Below are 6,190 nucleotides of genomic sequence, written 5' to 3'. Positions count from 1 at the left end.
CTTCTACAGATGATTAGATTTCCATCTTAACAGATGAGGGCCTGTACGAATGCCTAGTTTTCTATCTCATTGTAGCTATCTCGAAGTATCATATCATGGGACAGGGCTTCCATGCCTAGTTTATCGTTTTTGTCTCGGTGATTCTTCAAGGTATAGCTCCTGAAAAACAAAGTTCAAGATAAACTATTTGAGCTTGATAAATATTTATGTTAAGAGTTAACCTTTAAAGACTTACAATTTTAAGACTCAAACGACTATTTAGCTCACCCTTTCCAAATTTCTTCTACTTTCTAGGAAGAGATCGTGATCCGCAAGTTTGACCTGCTATCACCAATCTATTATACCAGTTTGTTGTAGATTTTGTTTACTTAGTGGTTTGTATTTCAAGATTAAGCTATGTCATGTACATATGTTTAAAGTTAAGTTAGCGAAGTTGTTTTGGACTTTCAATTGTTTTGAAGCATTAATTTGTATTTAATGACATATAGCCTTAACTTATTTCAAGAGTTATGAAATAAAGTTTATTAAATCTTTAAGATAGTGTTGGCTCACTTACTAAATTTTTTAAATGTTAAGTTGCATTATCATGTTAAGGGTCATGTGGTGTTGTTCAGAAAAGGAAATGGTATCGTTACCCAACATAAAATTGTTCCACACTAAGTACAATTAACTTTGGAGTTCTTATGATTGAACCACCGAAAAGAAATGTGCAACTTGTTGGTATATGTAGTAACTTTTAATTCTTTTATAGTCTTTCTTAACCCTACTTTCATGTCCTCAGGTTCCTTCTCATTCAAATGTCATATCGGTTCATTCATGTCCCCCTTCTAAACTCAGGGCATTGCAGTTATGGTAATCACTTAGTTACTTTGTTATTTGATTTTGTTAAGGTGATTTGTCTCATTAATTTCATTTAATTTGGTTATAACACAATGGATAAATAGTAGATGATGAAAGATACACCATCTAAGGAATATGAAGAAGGTGGTGATTGGTTTTATTGAGTTTGCACAAAAATATTTAACTGGCAGTCATGTCCATGTATTAGGTGCTTAGAAGAATCTCAGACAATCTCGGCCACGAGTTCGGCCGAGATTGAAGGACAAAGGGGAAAAAAGGAAGGATCTCGAGGCATTCTTGAGGTTATGTCGATCGAGACTAGATAAAGAAAAGGTTTAAAAGGTGATCTCAGACCATTTTCAGTCAGGATCACTAAGAAGCTAAGTGATCGATGAGTTGGATTCCAGGTGTCATAATATGAAAATACATAGAATTTTGGAAAGCAGAAGTTGGCAAGTTACTAAGAGCTCAAGGAATGACTAATCTATTTTGAGACTAGTATAACTAAGAGATAAAGATAGAAGAAAAGGTGTTATTTTGAAATTTTTGTTAATACTTAAAGTTTGTGTTGTCGAGAAGCTTTCAGGCGAGAAGAAAACTTTTGGGTTAGAAGTTTTGAGAAAACGAAAAAACCTAGTACTTTGAGTGATTTTTCAAAGAAAAATAAAAGTTTTCCAGTGTTCTTTCTTTAACTGAATCATGTTATACTATGCATAGTAGAAAGCATGTTATTCTGTTATGTATATTAATGTTGAATATTGGTTTGTGAAAAGCATGGTTTATTAAGAAGGATTTAATATTATGTTTTAAGAAAAGTTCATGTTTATTATTTGTATTGTATGCTTTTTTTTAGAGTAAACTATTAGTCATATTCTTATCAATGAGCTAGCTATTATGTGCACATAAAAGGTAAAGGCAACCATGTAGAAAATGACTACATGCTAAAGTGAAGGGGCCAATGCTTTTTGAGTTTAGCGGCCTGAGCAACGAAAAGTGAACTAGTGAAATTCCAAGATTCTGTTGATGAAAAGGACATCACAGTAGTCTAAACGCAAGATGCTGAGTCTTGACATAGGGAATGGTTCATGTACTTGGTAGAAATGAATATGTAAGACTAATGTGTGTTTTTGTTGTTAAATGGATTGTCGCGTTGAGCCTATGTTTGTGAAACAAAAATGATTTATGAATTATATCCTCAAAGAGGTTTTCAAAGTAACTCACTAAGTCATCAGCTTACGGTTTAAGTTTTTCCTTCCCCAGGATTTAGACATTGAGGCCAAGTTTGGGTTAAAGAAGCCAAGTAATCTAGCTATTGAAGGTTGACGATAGTGAAGGTATTCTTTGTTAAGCTTTTATATTAAGAACTTGTATCTTGTACTATTGTAAAACACATGATTTTAAGTTAACAAGAGAAGTGGTTTTTGTTTAAGTTGTTGTGGTTCTGCTGTTTAAGTTAGGTTTGATTTCCATATTTGGTTTAAGTTCAAGGTCTTCAAGTTATGTTCCATTTCACATGGCGAGTTGTAGGATGCGTGCAGGGTGTCACAATCGTAACTTCTCAACACGATTGTGCGGCACTTTTTTAGCTCAATCAACAAGTCAGCTGTTTAAAATTCGGAATCCGCGGACAAACTCGCGGTATGATGTAGCCTCCCTCCACGTTCTTGGGAAAATGTTTTTATAAAATGGGAGAGAGAAAGTAAATAGTTGAAAACATCATAAAAAAAGCATTGAAGACTGTCAATTGCAAAGAAAATAGCTTAGCTTGCAAAGAGTGTGACAAGGCTTGGGCGAGGGTCGGACTACTCATGTACCCCCTATAGTACATATTGAGAATTTTCGCCTTGGCAGGCTTGCATATGAAAAAGCCGAAATGCCACACTGTGACTCGGTGACACCTAAACGAAAGAATTAACCTAGACTACTTTCAAGGCATAAAGACAAAGTGATTTGGGGGTATTCGTGCATACGGCCATAGGTAAATAATACCTTGGACAAATATGCCCTTGACATTCTCCCCCACTTAAACGGTTGACGTCCTCGTCAACTGGCGAAGCTGGAGCTCTTCAGTCTTCTGCGTCCACGCTTCAAGGTCTTCACCATGTTCTTCGCTTGTTACCTCCATGAGAGGCTTCTTCCGTTGCACCAGGAATTTATGTATCTCTCTCGTGGGCCTTCTACCAGTCCTTACTCTGTCAGCAAGGACTTCCTTGACTTCTCTGTCTTCCTCCAGGTCCAGGTTGACAGATAATCATACGGCGTTATTGCCCCATCAATTGGAAGCTTGGTCATCCACTCGAACTCGAGGGGGCATCGCTTTTGATCTCCTCTCTCCTCCATCGACCTTGAAGCTTCTTCTAGGCACACTCGAGTGATGTCGGCTATCTGTTCACATTCCTCTCCAACTCGGTGCACTTGAGGGCGGTCCCCTACATAAGGGTCATCAGCGAGGGGCGGCAATACATAATGCCTCTTACCTTTAATCTCAAACGGACTTCTCTTGATCAGCGAGTCTGTCTGAGCACTATGACCAAATTGGGCTACCTTCAGTAGTTGAACCCAATTCTTTTGTCTGCCATCAACACAATGATGCAGGTATTCCCCGAGCACACAGCTGAATTGCTCGGCTTCAACTTTAGGAGTCTTGGTCGCATCGACGACCGCCCCTCGATTATGGCTTGCTTCAAATCATTGAAGGCGGCCTGACACTCGAGGTTCTCACTCCACTGAGTGTCTTCTTCTCTCAACAATCCACCTTGGTGGCACTCCCCCACATGACTCAGCCGTTTATCTGGCTCTCCACAAAACAACACTTTCCTCCCTTGGCATCGGTAAGACTCAGTGGCACCACGGGGAACTCGTATGCTTCATGCCCAGTGACACAAGTTGTCTCGAGTCCCTTTGCCTTCGTTGTTCTTACTCGACAGTACTTCGGTCGGATGTTTGACTTCGGGAGATACTTCACCCCACGGAGGAGGTCCACCCGCCTCGTGAGCATGGGGAGTGGATATTTGCACCGCACTGTGAGCTTACTCTGGCTACGGCGGTCAACACACTGTTGTGGGCTTCTGTCCTTCTTCTTCAGGGAAAGGACGTGGGCTCCTTACAGAGCTTGTACAGGTATAGTACACCCTGTATTCAACAACATCTCTGATGGTTTCCGAAGTTTGGTTAACTCCGGCGGCGCCATGCGATAAGCATTCCTCGCATGCGCTTTTGCCTTTGATGGCGACTCTACCCCATGGTCGGTTCTCCATCGCATAGACGAGGACTTGGGCCAACTACTTGGCATCACACCATAGCGCTTCTTTGGGACACACAGAGTGTCGTTGGGGACTGTCTCCCCCAACTTTTCCAACGCCCCAAGCAGGATCTCCACAGATGGTGGTTCCTCTTGAGTGCGACTCTCGTCTAGTTGCATAGCCGATATCATTTTGAACCCGTTAGGCTGACGAATATCTGCTTGTACTACTGTGGAAAAAGATCCGGTAATCGCTAGACATTTGGCTGAAGGCATTGGAATGACTTGATGTTCAAGGAGGAACTCCATTCCCAGTACTACATCAAAGTCGTCCATCTTTACAACCACAAAGTCTACGGGGCCTTTCCATCCTCCCAATTTTATCATCGTTCGCTTCACCAATCCGACGATAGGTAGGGCAATGGAATTCACAGCCTTCATCTTTCCTGAATTCCTCTCCCAACGAAGCCTTAGACGTCTAGCTTTCGCCTCAGTTATGAAGTTGTGGGTTGCACCAAAATCAACCATTGTGCTCTTACTCTGCTTTTGGTTGATCCAGGTGTCAACATACAGTAGGCCCCCTTTTGTTGGTACGTGTCTCTCCCCTGACTTTTTCTGGAGAGATGACATGTACTTTATGGCCCCTATTCGAGTCTTTTCGCCCCCATCTATCAAGCCTGCTTCATCCTCAACATGATTTGACTTATCATTTGAATTCGCGATTAATGAGGCCTGAAACGCATGGAAGTCGACTTTATTCGGGCATTCTCTTGCCAGATGTGGCCCCTGACATATGAAACAACTGAGGGGACGTTTGGTTGGGCTTCGATCATTCGGCCTTCGCCATGTATTTTCAGTGGTTGACTGGTAAGGTCTGCGGTCTTTACCAGAATGTTTGTCTCCCCCGACAGCTTTGGGAGAACTCGGGCGACTATTCCTATTCCTTTCAGGTGAGGAACTTTGGTGACGCTTCACATCTTGAGAGTCACCGATCAAATCAAACAACCGTTCGGCTGCTGCATACGCTGACGTGAGGTCTTGGACTCTTTGTTCATATAACTTGGTCTTGGCCCACGGTTTCAGCCCTTCGACAAAACAGAAAACTTTGTCTTTCTCTGACATATCGCGAATGTCTAACATCAGGCCGGCGAACTGTTTCATGTACTCTCGAATGCTGCTGGTGTGTTTCAGATCACGCAATTTTCGTCGAGCTATGATTTCCACATTCTCGAGAAAGAATTGCGAGCGAAGTTCTTTCTTCAGGACGTCCCAAGTATCTATTGTGCAACGCCCTTCCTGTATGTCCATGTATCGGGACCTCCACCACAACTTGGCATCCTTACACAGATACATCGTCGCCAATGTCACTTTGGCTTCTTCGGTGACTGTGTTTGTGGCCTTGAAGTACTGTTCGAGATCAAACGTGAAGTTCTCTAAGGCATTTGCATCCCTCACCCCACATATGGGTTTGGGTTCTGGAACCTTCACCTTAGTTACAGGAACTGCTCCTCCAACCGGAACTTGGTTTGCCATTGCTCGCATTGTGAGACTCAGTCTTGTGTTCACATCTGCGATTTCATTCCTAACGACATCGAGGGTGACTCTAAAATCCTCTGACATGTCGTTTATCATCTCTAATAGTGTCTTCTGAGAGCTATCTAGCTCGCTGACACGTTCTTCCATGTGGACAGCAAAGCCTAATGAACTGTCCCCACGCTTGTAGTTAACAGTTCTTCTGACATTTGTGTTTTCTTCTAGGGTGTCAACTCTTGCCAACAACTCTTGTATCGGCAACCCTTTGACACGGCCAGCTACCGCATCGATCATATCAATTTTCGCGGAAATTTCATCGAGACGAGACTCCAACTAGCGGATGGAGTCGGGAACTTCGACTAGGTAGAGCATCTGCTCTTCTAGCTCTACTAGTCGGTCTTTCTGGGCCTTGCCCGATGGGTTCGACGACGACATGTTTCGGTCTTATCGTCAATTAGCCAATTTGGCTCTGATACCACTTGTCACAATCATAACTTCTTAACACGATTGTGCGGCACTTATTTAGCTCGATCAACAAGTCAGCCGTTCGAAATTCGGAATCCACAAACAAACTCG

Source organism: Cucumis melo, chromosome 2 (genome assembly GCF_025177605.1).
Source record: "Cucumis melo cultivar AY chromosome 2, USDA_Cmelo_AY_1.0, whole genome shotgun sequence".
NCBI classification, from domain to species: domain Eukaryota; kingdom Viridiplantae; phylum Streptophyta; class Magnoliopsida; order Cucurbitales; family Cucurbitaceae; genus Cucumis; species Cucumis melo.
The sequence above is the reverse complement of the archived record's forward strand: the minus strand, read 5'-3'. Positions refer to the sequence as shown.